This window comes from Mus caroli, unplaced genomic scaffold (assembly GCF_978045245.1).
Source record: "Mus caroli unplaced genomic scaffold, Mus_caroli_1 scaffold_13, whole genome shotgun sequence".
Classification (NCBI taxonomy): Eukaryota; Metazoa; Chordata; class Mammalia; order Rodentia; family Muridae; genus Mus; species Mus caroli.
In genome coordinates this window covers 73,839,221-73,855,128 of record NW_028227268.1, presented here as the reverse complement: position 1 = coordinate 73,855,128, position 15,908 = coordinate 73,839,221, and the positions used below count along the sequence as shown (strand labels likewise).

The 15,908-nt window shown below is 41.5% G+C and overlaps 1 long non-coding RNA gene across 1 annotated transcript; it reads right to left on the bottom strand.

Annotated features, from left to right (window-relative positions):
* Positions 1 to 1,720: 1,720 nt before the first annotated feature.
* Positions 1,721 to 15,903, bottom strand: LOC147001543 (uncharacterized). The gene is made up of 4 exons (XR_015045077.1): positions 15,823 to 15,903; positions 14,252 to 14,333; positions 5,201 to 5,348; positions 1,721 to 2,076 (listed from the first exon to the last, which is right to left on the bottom strand). It is a non-coding gene; the product is annotated as an uncharacterized LOC147001543 (long non-coding RNA).
* Positions 15,904 to 15,908: the final 5 nt, after the last annotated feature.

Sequence of the window (15,908 nt, the reverse complement as noted above, 5' to 3'; positions counted from 1 at the left end):
ACTTCTTCCAGCTTTCCCCAATTCAACCACAGGAATCAGTAGCTTCTGTTCATTGATTGGGTGCAAATATCAGCATCTGACTCTTTAAGCTGCTTGTTGGGTCTTTCGGAGGGCAGTTATGCTAGGTCCCTTTTTGTGAGCGCTCCTCAGTAATAGTGTCAGGCCTTGGGGCCTCCCCTTGAGCTGGGTCCCACTTTGGGCCTGTCTCTGGACCTTCTTTTCCTCAGGTTCTTCTCCATTTCCGTCCCTGCAGTTCTTTCAGACAGGAACAATTATGAGTCAGAGTTTTGACTGTGGGATAGCAACCCCATCCCTCATCCGATGCCCTGTCTTTCTGCTGGAGGAGGGTTCTACAAATTCCCTCTCCTGACTGTAGGGCATTTCATCTAGGATCCCTCCCTTTGAGTCCTGAGAGTCTCTCACCTCCCAGGTTTCTGGTACATTCTGGAGGTTCCCCCCCTCCCCCACCTCCTACATCCAGAGGTTTCCTGTTTCCATTCTTTCTGTGGGCCCTCAGAGCTTCGTCCCTTTCCCCCCCACCCAATACCAGATCATATTCCCATCTCCCCCAAAATCCCCGCCCCCCCATCCCCTTTCTCTTCCAAGTCTCTCCCTCCCTCCCCCCTTATTGCTTTCTTCTCCCTCACAAATGGGACTGAAGTGTCCTCACTTGGGCCCTTCAAATTGTTGACCTTTTTGAGTTCTGTGGACTGTATCCTGGGTATTCTGTACTCCCCCCCCCCCTTTTTGGCGAATAAAGGCTTGAGGTTTGTTTCTCTGTCTTTGATTTACCTGAGTTTAATTACAACATATTTAGTGTGGACAAATGTTTAAGCATCTTATCTTAGTTTCCTTATGCTCCTGCAGGTGTGGCTTTATGTCTCGGTAATCTAGTGCTTGAGACATTAGATCTATACCCTTCTCTTCCTTCCTTCCCAGGATTTACATAAAGGTATATTTGACCTTCTTGATGCATCTCCTGTGTCTCTTGGCCTTCCTATCTATCAGTGGAACAAGGTGGGAACCTTGCTCCAAGTTTCATTCTGGATCAGATTTGTCTTCCAGTCTATTGGTTTCTCTTAGCCACTTTATCTGCCACTAAATATACATACTGATATTCAGTTACCAACTTTTATGTTTCTGTTGCAGACTTTTAATTTGCTTCCTTTTTATAGTAAACAGAACTCTCAATTTTAGTTTTAGTTTTCTTGAAAATAGTATGCTTTTTTCCTTTTGTTGTTGTTTGTTTGGGGAAGATGGAGATCTTGGGTATCATTCTTAAATGCTGTCCATCTTCTATTGAGACAAGATCTCTTGCTAGCTTGAAACACACCACACAAGTTAGACTAGTTGGTCAGCAAGTACTAGTGCCTGCATAGCACTGGGACTATAAGCACATACTACCATTCCTAGCCTTTTTTTTTTTTTTTTTTTTTTTTTTTTATGGGTTCTGGAGAACAAACTCAGGTTCTCATGCTTGCAAGGCAAGCAGTTTACTGACCCCTCTTTCCAGCCATAACATTTGTTACTTTCTTTTCTCTGATGCTGATTTCTGGGTAGTTACTAATGTATGTCATTAGATTGCCTCTGCCCAAGTACTTAAGAGTAACTTTTCCCCTCCTTCTTGGAATCTGATTGGTTACATGTCAAGCCAGCTCAGTCGGTCAACAGGGTCTCAAGCGAGGGAGTGAGGATTGAAAAAGAAAAACAGTTAGACAAAATAATAACGTGACTCAGCTGAGGCTGAAGCAGCTTTATGTCACTCCAGCCTGCTTGTATATCATTCTCAGTGCATCCAAAAACCATGGTCAGTTCTTAGATCAAAGACAAAGAAATCAAGTGAAGTAGTAAACAAGGAGATAACACACACACACAAACAAAAAACAATCAAGCAGAGTAGTAAGCCAAATGATCACACAGATAATAAGTGTCTTAGTCAGGGTTTCTATTCCTGAATGAACATCATAACCAAGAAGCAAGTTGGGGAGTAAAGGGTTTATTCGGCTTACTCTTCCACACTGCTGTTCATCACCAAGGAAGTCAGGACTGGAACTCAAGCAGGTCAGGAAGCAGGAGCTGATGCAGAAGCCATGGAGAGATGTTACTTATTGGCTGGCTTCCCCTGGCTTGCTCAGCCTGCTCTCTTATAGAACCAAGACTACCAGCCCAGAGATGGTCCCACCCACAAGGGTCCTTTCCCCCTTGATCACTATTTGTGATGACTCCAGCTGTGTCAAGTTGACACAAACCCAGCAGGTACAATAAGTAAGTAAAGTAACAAGCAAAGAGACCACCTCAGGTAGTGACTGAGCAAAGCAGTAAGCAAAGCCCCATGGTCCCTGTTTCTGACATCCTTCTCTGAGCCTCCATCCTTGTCTGAGCCCAGCGACAAATGCCAAATTCCCAGAAGTGGCACTAAAAGCTCTCAACAGTTACACTCTGGAAGTTTGTCACCTTTAACCTTACTTCCTAGAGAATTCTTTCACAGCTCAGAGACCTTCTGGATAGCTTACAACTTTTGAGGAATAAGGAACTTGGTTCAAGACCTAAATAAGTTTTGATCCAAGATTCTAAAGTGAATTTAACGGGACAAAAGCTATTCTTCTCAAAGTCTGCTGGCCTTAATCAAGTTGGGTTTTGAGCAGTGGGGGTCACTGCTATCCTCCCCGTTTTGTTTCTGTTTGTCTCATACAGAGAAATTTTACCTTTTACAAATAATATGTGAGGTAGAGGAGATTAACTTTGCATTAATAGTTATGACATCTTGAAGTCATTTAAATTCATCATCTTAGCCAGGTATGGCGGCACATGCCTTTAATTCCAGCACTCAGGAAGGAGGAGCAGATGGATTTTTATGAGTTTAAGGCCAGCCTGGTCTACATTATCAGCTCTAAGATCGACAGGGCTTCATAGTAAGACCTTATATCAAGAAAAGGACCAGTGTCTTTAATTTCTGTTTTCTAAATTACTCAAATAACTTACTGAGGAGTTTTTTCCTAGCCCTGTTCTCTGACTATGCCATTAAAACATACATACATACATACAACCCTAAGGCATGGAAGGTCCTATGTTCCTGTTTTATTATCAGGATGCTTCTTTTAAATCAAAGATGAAGCCAAGTCGGCTATTATAACAGAAATACATTAATAGTAACACTGACTAATTTTTTCTTTCTTCCTGTAATTTTACCATTTCCCTCCTACTAACAAGAACTTTGAAAACGACTTTTATGGGAAAATTTGCATCATTACTGAGCTCCACGCTCACCTCCTCCCACATCTAGAACCCTGGAAACTATCTACTTTGTTTTTTTTCCCCCCTGGGAACTAGCTGTTACAGCTTGAAAATAACTTGAGAGCCTCCCCCCCCCACCCCGAATGTGTGTGTGTGTGTCTGTGTGTGTATGAGTGTGTTCCAGAACCCCATACCCAGTGTAGTGGTGGTAAGGTGGGTGGGAAATGAAGAGATACTCTAGGAGAACATGGTTACGTTGCAATGGCCATCACCCCTGGAAAGGGCCTAACACTGGTCTCCTGAAGCTAGGAAAGCTCTTAAAACATTGGGGTGTTAGAAAAGCAGTGCTAACCTCACACTCTCAAAGCACTTTATTCCTTCTACACATGGCTGATCCCCTTTCAGGTTCTCTGCCATGCTGTGATGCAGCCAAGTAATACTCAGTAGAACCCTGGCACGGTGCTGTTTAGAACGATTCAGTTGCTAAAATTATGGGCCAAATAAACTGCATTATAATGTACAAAGCATCAAGTACCTGTTGTAGCACCAGAAAATAGACTAGTACACTAGCTAACACTGGAGAACTTTTGAAAGGGCGTGTTCTGAGTCTTTCTTGTCCTCACAAATCTTCAACTTAACTAGAAGTTGACTGTCCCATCATGGCTTATACAGTTAGGAGAAATCAGGATGTGCCCTGGAGTTCATCCCAGTCTCTATTATGTCTCATCAGTCAAGTCAGTCGGGAGCACAGTACAGAGGACAAATGTCATGTCTCAACTTCTTTATAGAGCAAGGTCTCCATGACGAAGGGGCTTCATGCCCTTTACTATGGGCTGACATGGGGACCTTTAGCTCTCCTCTCACCTTCTAGACAGTATTCTTTCAGCCAGTTCCACGACTACTATGTTGTAGGTTGGCTAGGGATGGAGAGAAGGAACTACATGCTGATTGTAAGGTTACACCAAGTTCTTCATTGATTAGCCAAGGACTGAAAGGTTTAACGAAAGTAAGATGGTGGCTATGGCGGACAAGAAACAGATTCAGAACACCATAGTGAAGCTCTGCTCTGTTGCCTGAGATCCTCAGGGAGGTAGGAACCATCAGGAGCTAGAACATTTCCTCTCTTTCTTGTTAGAATACAACCACTTTAAACTCAAGTATTATGTAATTTTTGGAAAGAGCTAAATTAATAATCTGCCCATTTATACTTCTAGGAATTTGTTCAAACAAGAATCTCTCTTAGTTCCTGAAACAGCCATAGTGTCACTAGGGCAACATGTGGGGGAGTCAAAGCAGCAGCGTGGCACTGTTCTTAACTGCTGCTCAGCACCAGGCCTCCAAATGGGCACTTTCCTCTGCAAGCATATGGTTTTGATTTTCTAACAAAAGGAATCTTAGCATACATGACATTACCACATTTGCATTTATATAGTGACTCACTTTCTTGTGAAAATACACATATCTTTTTGCATTCTTTCTAAGGGCTTCCTAGTAACTCAATTGTTAGTTATAGTCACAATGTGGTTGATTTAACCAGCCTTCTCATTGGGGCCTTCAATACTGTGTAGGAAATCAATAGTTCCACTAGCCCCTACTCACTACTTCTGGAAGTAACAGTCGGCATGTTTATGTCTCATGCTTACTTTACTATCCTGTCTCAGTGGGTTTGTGTCACAACACTTAAGTCTTTCCAAGGTAGCCTGGCCCTTAGCTCAGTTTATATTCTCATGGATAGAAACAGGTCTGTTCACATAGACTTTGATTACTAATTCTAGTTGACGGTTCCAATAAATTGCCACAGTCTGTGACTTCAAACATCATAATTTAGTATCGAAAGAGTTCTGGAGATCATAAATTACAAGCAAGTCTCACTGAATTGTGGATGCCAAAGACTGCTGAGGAAAAACCAACACTGGTGCCCAGATAACCTCCTGAGGCACTTCAGCTGCTGCTCTGGACCACCTACCTGGTCACCTGTGAACTGTGACCTGAAGGAGAACATGATGAAAGCTTGTCTTGTTGAAGCCAGCAGATTGGTCCATAAAATCATGCCCCCTTTTGGTTTTCATTTCCAGTTTTGAACAATAAGAAAGGTTATAATCCAAATGAGTTGACTAGACAGAAGGGGAATACAAACACCTTAGAATCTTTTGCATGAGCAAGAAATAAACATTTGGGTACACTGAAGTTGCCAAGGTTTGGATTCTTTGTTACCCACACTTGTATATCTTATCTCGGCTTACAAAACAGTCCCTGCCCTCTGTACTAGTTAGAAGAGGCTGGGTTGTTATAACAAAGAACTACACACTGTATTAAAGGTAGAGTGGCCAGTTGTTTCAATGTGATAATTTTCAAACGTCTTTGGCTGGGTGATAAATTATATGGATGTTTATTTAAAGAGAAAAGTACTTTATATTACTCTTGCTTCATGGTTCAGGCTAAGTATTCTTTTTTTTTTTCTTTTTGTTGTTGTTGTTGTTGTTTTACAAGACAGGGTTTCTCTGTGTAGCCCTGGCTGTCCTGGAACTCACTTTGTAGACCAGGCTGGCCTCGAACTCAGTAATCCGCCTGCCTCTGCCTCCCGAGTGGGATTAAAGGCGTGCGCCACCACGCCCGGCTCAGGCCAAGTATTCTTGCCTGGCATTTTTTCTGCTTAATTTATGTAAATAATCACTCGCTATGTGATGGCACTGTTGTCATTTGCATGGTTGAGGTTGGGTTGTTACCAGTTCAAATTCTCATCAATGACCTTTTAAGATTTTTTTAGTCTTATAACTTAATTTCAGGGCATAAGCATGAAGCCAAGGGCCTGAGTTTTTGTTTTTGCTTGAGCTTACATATATTTACATGTAGGTAGATGTGAGACTACAGAGGTCCCCTGGACCTCTCACCTATTTCTCTGTAGCAACATCTTGTGAAATCATAATATACTGTCATACATAGCAAGTTGGAATTGTTACAGCCCGAAGATCTTGTACACTGTGTATCCAGTTTTTCTTGCATTACTATAGACTTAGTTCTATACAACTTATTCATGTCAAGATTTGCCATTTAAGATCGAAAACGGCCAAGTAAAGTTTTACTCATTGTCACTTCTCCATGGCTAAGCATGATCCATGACACAAAGACCCCTAGTGAATAGTTGCTTAATGAATTATAAATTAATGATGGTTCTAAGGCACTGTAACAGAAATGTAAAATTTCATGGAGCATGAATAAGATACTTGTAACAGGTCAAAGGTAGGGTTGGCAGGATAGCATGCTATAAGTATCTGTAGTTCTACCATGTCTCTAGCTGGAATGCAGGAGAAAAACAGGTCTTAGACCACTAAGGGCAAGAGGCAGTATATCATATTTTCCTACATTCTCTTAGCCAGAACTTAATTGTAAGTAAACACCAAGCTCAAAGGAAGCTAAGGTTTATTTGCCTACAGTTCTTTCTCTCCTTGCCCTCTGCAAGATTCACCAAGATGGAGAATATTTGCCCACCTCACTGATGTTGGGCTCTGGCCCATGGAATGTGAGCAGGAGTGATAGCATGTCAGTTTTGAGCTAAGACCTTGATGTGATCCAAGGATTTTGTTTCTGCTTGCCAATGGCACTCCTGCCATCCTTCATGAGTAGAATCTCAGTTGGGTAGCTATTGGTGGAGACAATCAGAGGTAAATGAGACAACTCTAAATTGGTCCATAGCCTGAGGCAGTGCTGCTTCTGCTGACAAGGGACTACTGAGTGTCTTTTTTTTTTTTTTTTTAAATAAGCCACTAAAGATTTGGAGGCTGCTTGCTGTGAGCTCAGACTTCGATTACAAGGTTATGTTTATTATACATGGGAAGAATGAACATTTGTGAATGAAAGCACTTAACAGCCATGAGAGAAGCTGCTCCCAAGACAAACAGAAACAACTCTACTTGGAGAAGATCCTTTTGGAGTTCATAGCATAGGTAGCCAGATTGGTTTCATAACTGTAAGCATGCTTCCCATGTGTAATAGGGAAAGAATCCAGATTGGTCAGTCAAATGATCAGTGACAAAGCAGGAGTATATTTGCCTGGAGGAATGGTGGGGATTGAGGCCAGGTAAATAATAGAAAACTAGGTTAAAATAAAAAAAAATTAACAAACCAGGTTGGGGAAGCTTTCACATTGAGTAAAACTATAGTGCTAACATCAGAAGCCTGAAATAAGTGCATTTAAGAATATTACTTAATCCATGTCTGTCACTAAGAGGCTGCACCAGCAATTGAAATCTCTCTCTAAAGAATAATTTCTCTAAAGAGCTTCACTGCCTCCAACTTCTGCAAAGTGAACGCAGCTTTTTCCGAGAAGTAACTCTCTGAACTACTTGCTGATTATTCTGCCAACAAGAATTTGTATGCAGAAATGACACTGATTTTCCCCTCCCTGGTTAACTGCCAGAGATAGGAAAGGGAAAAGAATCTTGAGAGGATAGCAATTTGGGTTTGAATATCCTCTTTGCGGTCCATAAATTAGCCTCTGACCACATATTGGCTGCTAATATGAAACTGGCTGAAGAAAAGAAGATGATTAACACATTTCATCGAACAGGGGAATATCCTCATTTTGACCCACTTTTCTCACGGTATTTGTCTTCTTTCTTTTAACTATGAAAAGTTATAAGCACTTAGGTGTCAAGAGACTGGAACTATAAATGCCTTCTGCTTATATTCAATAATGCCAATACTTTACAAAATGTGAATTCTCTTTTCCTTCCACAAACACACAGATATAAATAGTTTGAGAATATATAGTAGATACAGCACGATGATTGCTCACCCTTCAGTATGAACCACCTAATAAAGACATTTTGCAGAATTATATACTACTATCACATCAAAGGAACTTAGCAATTATTCTATCAGTAACCACAACTAATATACAAGTCACTAAAAACTACGTTTATCTGTGTGTGTGCATGGCATTCGTGCCATAGTGCATGTGAGGATGACAACCCAAGGAAGTCAGGTTTTTCCCACTGTAGGTTTCAGAAATTCAGCTTAGATTCTCAGGCATGGTGGCCAGCTTCCCTACCTTCTGAGCCACCTTACCAGTCTTTCTAAGTCATTTTAAAAATTTCACAATGATCTTCTAAAGATTTTAATGGAGTGTTCATCTATGATGCAGCCAAGTCCTGAGGATTCTATTTGGAGGTTAAACTGGAAGTCTTCCCCACAATTCCTTCTATGTTTTTGACATATAGCATGGACTTGAAGAATCTGGGGGCTTAACTTAAAGAAGACTGCATATTCTTGGCTTATCTGTTGCTTTCCAGTGTTATGCTTAAATAGTATCATCCTTCAAATGAAGTCTAAAGGTTTGATTAGATTTGGGTTTAACAGTTTTTCCAAGAAAATTTCATAGGCACCATGCCAGGAAGCCAATAATTTGGGATCTTTCCCAAGGGATGTGTAATAATGATTTGGTTGGGAAAGTAACTGCTAATTTTCCATGGGAAAGTGCCTTTGCCTAGAATCAGAGACTTGAACAGATAGTTTATATGCTAATACATTGTAAGTTGTACAGTCTTATGAAAGCAGGTGAAGGGGAAAAAGTTGAGGCAGGAAATAAAAAGGAAGTAAACTACAATGGAGTTCCCTGCCAGGCTCTCCTGGACTTCACAGACTCACCGTGGAGTCTTTCCATGAAACAAAGGTTACATTTTAATGCACCAAGACTTCTAAACTATCTTACCACTCCAGGCCAACCGCTGGGAACGTAAAGACAACTATACTTCCTGTGCTACTGATCTTCTACTGCAGATCCCATCCTGGCAGGTGTAATGGCAATCGTACCAAAGGCCTATCATTTCAAGAGATAAGATGAAGGCTGGTAATGACCGTCATGTTTATCCAGGAATCAGGACCTTTCTTTTCTCCCAGCCCTTCCTGCTGGCCCGTTTCCCTGCACTTGGTATCATAATTCTCCTCCTGCCACTATAACTGTTCTAGTTTGCTTTTACTGCTGTGATAAACATCATGACCAAAAGAAACTTGGAAAGGGGTTGTTTCAGTTTACAGTGGTAATCTATCATGGAAGGGAACTCTAGGCAGGAACTGAAACAGAAGGCAAGGACAAACACTACTTACGGACTTGCTCAGTTTGCTTTTCAATACAACCCAGAAACCACTGCTCAGGGATTGTACCACTCCAGTGTACTGGGTCCTCCTACATCAGTCACTAATCAAGGAAATGAAATGCCCACAGGTTTGTCTACAGGCCGACTTGATAGGGACATTCTTTCAATTCAGGTTCCTTCTTCCCAGGTGGCTCTAGGTTGTATCAAGTTGACACAAACTAACAGATTTACAGTGTGGCAATTTTGGGAAAACTAAGGGAAGGAATGATCAGATGTTTTTGTTTGTTTCCAGGAAGACTTCTGATCCCATCCCAGGGTATGGCTAATGCAGTCTTTCGGGGAACATCTACCAGTCTACAGTTCTATGTATAATTGTGAGAGGCAGTTGGTTTACAGTCACAAACAGAATCTTGGAGCAGAGTCTGAGCAAGTTCTAACTATGCAGCTCTGATAAGTTGCAGAAATTATCTGTTTCCTCATCTGTCAATCACAGAGTTGTTTTGTCCTGGATTTATTTTTAGATTTAGTATTTTCTCTAACTGACCATTTCTTTTAGAATTAACATGTTCTTTGCCTGAGCTTTCATTTCTAACTTCTCATTTTCTTTTAGAGTTAACATGTTCTTTGCCTGAGCTTCCATTTCTTCTAACTTCTTGCCAAGGCCTGGAATTCTCTCTTCCAGGTCTTCTAATTTGTTGTTGAGGCTTACCTCTGAGGTTTTTGTTTGACATTGAGTTTTTCATTTTCAGTTTTACTTCAGTTTGGATTTTCTGCAGGGATTCTATTTCTCTTAAATTCTACTTTCCTGAGATTTTTATTTTCATCATTTCACTCATTTTTTTTTATGTTCTCACAGCCTTCATTAAAACATTTAAATAGATTCTCTTTATGGTCCTTAACATACTTATAATAACTATTTTTGAAGTCCTGTGCTTCAGCTAAACTGTTTTTCCTCAGAGCCTACTGCAATAGAGCTGCTAGCCTCATGAGAAGGCATACTGTCTTGGCCATTCATAATTGTACTATTATTATTAATTACTATTATGTGCTATAGTCTAGGCATCTGGAGTTGAAGTGTTTCTTGGCTTAGATATCTGGTCTCATCTTTATTGGGTTGGTGTTCTGTTCTTCTTGCTGCTGCCCACTCTGGATCCTAGTTAAGTGTGATGGCCAGGGGGATCCCTAGTAGAGGTTTTTCTGTGAGTCAGTCTGGTGTCGCAAATGAATGGAGCTAAACTAGAAGGCTTAAGGTGCAGCAAGAAAGAACTAGGAGGACCCTGGGTTTGCACCAAGAGTCATAGTCTCCAGAGAATGGAGGTTGGGTGGGAGGGGTGCCTGCTAAGGCCAAGTCTAGAAAGACTGAAATAGAGGCCGGGAAGGATAATAAAGACCACTTTCTTATGAGTCCCAGTCTACTGTGGCCATGGGGTGTCCCTGGTAGAGCAGCTCTGCAGGTGGTCGGGTGTTGCAAAAGAATGGATGGGCTAGAAGAGCACTCCCAAGAGTTGTAGGAATCCAGTGAATTAGGAATTACTGTGTGTAAAGCCTATGAGCATTTCCTGAAAGGCTGAGAATTATAGATTACTTACGTCACACAAGTCTAAGTTAGAAGGTCACTGAAAGAACTAGGCATGAGTGTGAAGAAAGTTGTCCCTAAGGAAGAAATGGTAAAATGATAAAAGTATTAAAATGATACTAGGGAGGTAGGAAAGCAATAGTCCCTTACACTCTGGAGCAGGTTAGAAGGTAGTGTCATTCTTTTGGATATGGAACACAGGGACAAAGGAGGTTTTGGTAGGGAAAATTTCTTTTTTTTTTTTTTTTTTTTTTTTTTTTTTAGTGTGGTGTATTGGAGACAGTAGCTAAAAGACCTTCCAGTGAGTCTGGATTTCAGTAGAGACATCTGGGTTGGAGATACATATGTGAGGTATTCCACATAAATGTGATAACTGAAGTTCTGAACACATAATCTCACTAAATGAAGTGTACAGAGCAGCCATGTCAATGGCCACAAAGTAAATAGCAGATGTTTGCTTGGGCACCCAAAAGGAATGTCGAGTTACTGCTTAGTGGGCACCCAGTTTTAGTTTTAGAGGATGAAAGGAGTTCTGGAGATTGGTTACATGAAAGTATGAATGTACTTGGCACTGTTTAATTGTATTTTTTTCGGTTATGATGTTAAAATTTATGTGTATTTATCAAGATAAAAGTGCTTTTTGCCAGGGGCAGCCCCAGAGATTCTTCTTTCTGGTTCTCTTGAAGGTAGTAGAGTGGTGAAGAGTGTTGGCGGGGGTGAGACTTGCTCTTATGAGACATTTAGGGTTTCTGTTTAATAATAAAACATTTATCTATCTTAAGCCTAAGTCACTTTGCTTCTGTAGCAGACCTGCCTGTCTGAGTTCCTCTGAGGTCAGAAGCTGCAGTCACTGATGTTTAGCAACTGATAGTAAAACAGAGGAAGGCTAAGTAGTCTTTGTCCCTTCTCTGCAGAAACTTCTCAGCTCTGACTCCCAGCTTGCTAATGAAAGTCACAGGAAGAAAAAGGGATACCTTGAAAAGTGATTTTAACCTTTATTTCTAAGTTCTCCACAAAGCTCTCTCTCTAAAAGTTCTCTTAACAAGTTCTTTCTTAAAAATTCTCCAAAGAAGTTCTTTGATCTCTTCTAATCTTGCTCTCTCCTGCTCTGTAACAGTAACGCCCTTGCTCCTGATGCTAGGCAATTCTATCTTTCCAAGACTTCTGTACCTTTTGTAGGAGAACAGGTCACGTGGTTATTCCTAGTATCCCCCCCCCCCTTTTTTTTTTTACAAAAGTTCACTAGAAGTTCAAACATAAATTCAAGTCAAAAATTGAATAAGAAGTTCACAACAGAGAACGTTTACATGCTTATCCATTAAGAGTAATTATTTGGCTAAACATTCATTATCTGTTACCAGCTCTACAGGTTCATGGAGCATTAAAGACTATAACTAAGTTATCACTGAAGTTTCACATAGATAAACCCTGTCCTTGCACCTACAAAAAATTATTAGTTCCCTTTTCATGACCTTGGGTTGCTTTACAACCTCTTGGAATGCTCTCTAAGTTATAATGTCTGCTTTCTATCTCAGAAGCAATTAATTTGTGACACTTGAAGACTCACAGAGTTCTCTTTGCAGTTTTGACATCAGAAAGGACTTAATAGCAGTTCTATTATAAAAGAGCATAATGATTACTAATATAATTTTAGGACATTTTATAGAATCACCATTAACAATTAAGAAGTCATCTATTTGTCTATATAACATCACTATAAGACAGTACGATTTTTGTTCTGCAAAAATCTGCTCAAAAGGGTGGGCTATAATACCTAGTGATTAGTATATATTTTTAATGAAACAGGAAAATCATATTAATAGCTGGAATCCTTCCTAAATGTAATCTCCTAGATCTTGCCTAAAAAAGAGACCACGTCCTAACTTTACAGTCCATGGTGGAACCATCTCAGGAAGATCACCTGGTAGTCTTTAGCTCCTCCTAGATGGCTCCTGGCAGCTTTTGAAGTTGTGGGGAACTATTTATGAATGTGAAACCAAGCTAGTAGGATTTTAAAAGGTAGCCACCCTCAATGCCCAATGCAGCACTTTGGAACACGGAATGATCAATAATATTGCTCTTACTAAAATTGAATCTCATCCTGGGTTGCCACAGGAAGCTCAGGAGTTATGATACCCTGAAATTAGCACTCTTTGGCTTGGATTAACATTATGAGATGAATTTGGGTCCTAGAAATACAGCTTCAACAAGCAATGTATTTAACACGAAGCAACATAATGTCAATAGGGGACAGTGTGATTTACCTCATGCGAAAAAGTGATTATAGCCGAGCATGGTGGTGCACACCTTTAATCCCAGCACTTGGGAGGCAGAGGCAGGTGGATTTCTGAGTTCAAGGCCAGCCTGGTCTACAAAGTGAGTTCCAGGACAGCCAGGACTATACAGAGAAACCCTGTCTCAGAAAAAAAAGAAATACTTGGCTTTCTCTGTCTTATCAGTCATATGTTATGGACCACAGGTAGCAGATGGTCAAGTGCTTCCCCTAAAGGTGCTCAGTGTACACAGCACCTTGGCACTTCTGCTGACTGCCTGTGCACTCACAAGTACTATAGATATTTATCAGCTCCAGTTTTAAAAGTGTCTCCACACTCATGTTCCATCAGTTCTGTATGAGAACTTCTGGCAAGATAAACCATAGGTTTCTGTATCCTAGCTTGGTGAAGGGGAAACCTAATCTCTTGAGCCCACAAAGAAACATGACAGCATCTGAGCCTGCCAGTAAAATATTAATTAAATTGAACAAATATAAGGATGAGGGTTTTAAGGTACACAGGATGTCTACTCTTAAGTACATAATTTAACTAGGAAGGAACATCCAAAGTAGAATAAATTAAAATCACAATTCAAGGATTAAATAAGTCAGGGTAAGACACAAAAGAGTAAATACACCTTTGTTGGTGACATGAGGCAAGAGGGCTTTCACTTTCTAAGTGCACTTACATAGCCTCAGTCCTATCCAAGGGGTGAAATTCCCACCATGTTGCTTAATATTCTGATTCCAGATTTGTCATAGCATCTGTGAAGCTTTACACCTTAGCTTTTGTGGTTGTCTAGGTTTGTCCCATCCTCTGTTGTTCTACATCTGAAGTGGGAACACTAGCTAAATTAACAAAAAAGAATTTTTTAAAGCTACAAAGAACATGAAAAAAGAATAGGGGAATTTAGTCTTCTAGAAGATTCTATCCTTACCACCTGGAACTGCTGAAGTGAATGATTTTAGAAAATGGTGCAATGACTAATGAGTTACACATTCAGAGGAGATAAGTACAAGATATTCTAAAAACAGTCAGATTACTACACAGAGGCCAGGCATGACGGTGCACACCTGTGATCCCAGAAGAGATAGGATGGATCTCCTTGAGTTTGAGGACAGCCCGGTTTACCCAGTGAGCTTCAGGACAGCAAAACTATACAGAGAAGAACAAAACATAGACATGCTTGTGAATAAATTATAAGAATGGTTACAGATATTATGAGCCCTTAGTACACAGACTGGGAAGTTCTAAGCACTTAAGCATTAAATCAGTGGTCACATTAATTGAGCAAGGTGAGGGACTTTCATTATTCCAAGTGTAGTTATGAGAAAATCGAGGTACAGAAAGTTCTAGCAACTTTTCCAAGTATAACAACTGGCTGCTGGCAAACTGAACAAAATAAAAAACTAGAATCCTTAGATGTAAAGGGTATTGTTTCTAGGAAAATCAACAGTGTAATTTGGTCTTCTAAGTCCAGTGCTTCTGAGTGTAGTGTTTTTTGTTTGTTTTGTTTTGTTTTGTTTTTTTGAGACAGGATTTCTCTGTGTAGCTCTGGCTGTCTTGGAACACATTCTGTAGAACAGGCTGGCCTCGAACTCAGAAATCCATCTGCCTCTGCCTCTCAAGTGCTGGGATTAAAGGCGTGCATCATCACTGCCTGCCCCTGAGTGTAGTTTTTGATATTTTTTATTTTATGTGAGTGGATGTTTTGTCTGAATGCATATAAGTGCTTTGCATGCTTGCCTGGTGGACCAAAGGCAGAAGAGGGTATGAGATCCTCAAAAACTGGAGTCACAAATGATTTTAAACAGCCATGTTGGTGCAGAGAGCCGAATTCTGTAAGAATTGCAAGTATTCTTAGCTGAGGATCCCTCTCTCCAGCCTTAAGATTAGGTTCTTTTAGTCAGCTGGTACTAGTTAGAGGCATAACCATGTGACCAAGTGTCACAGATCTCGCCAGTTACCCCGTCAGCTCTAACATCTCGCAACCTCCCTTAAACCTCTGTTGCTCTAGTAGATTGTATCTGGGGTTCTGACCGGTGGATATTCAGATACTAGTTATAAAGGGCTCAGCACAAGTTCATGTTCAGTAAACAGTAACCGAGTGCTCTCCATCCTTTTAGAAAGGTCCTACCTCATCTAGCGAGGCAGTGGAAAATAGTGATGAATGAAATAAAACTTTTTTCCGCCACTGCTACTCAGGCAGCTCAGCTCAGTGACAGGTTTGTTAGAACAGGCTTTGGCGTGCTAGCATAAAGAGTGCCTAAAAGGGTCCGTGACCCTAGAAGCTACTTCCACCAGGCAGTTGCTAGGCGACCTCCTGGCATCAGGACAGAGGCAGTGCAGCCACGCAGGTCCCGCCTCCACTTTCCGCCCTAGTTCCTGCCACCTCTGGCAGCCGGAGCGTCAACGCGAGCGACCGGCTGGAGGGCCGGCGGCGCAAGCGCGCTGCTTCTCGCGCCGCACTGAGTGACGCCGCACGCTCCCGCTCTAGGCCTCAGCCTCCGCCCCGCCCCCTGGTGGGCTGCTCCCGTCCCGAGCCCCCCCCCCCCCCCCCCGCTACATCTTCCCAGAGGCCTTCTGCAACGCCCGCCCTCCACCTCGTGAACACTGCACAACTGGCCCAAGCGTGTAGACACACCTCCCGTGCTCCCGCCGCGGCGTTGGTGATGGAGGGGGGGAAGTGGGGAGCCAGCGGTTGCCCAGGACCTACTTCCGGAGGACAGG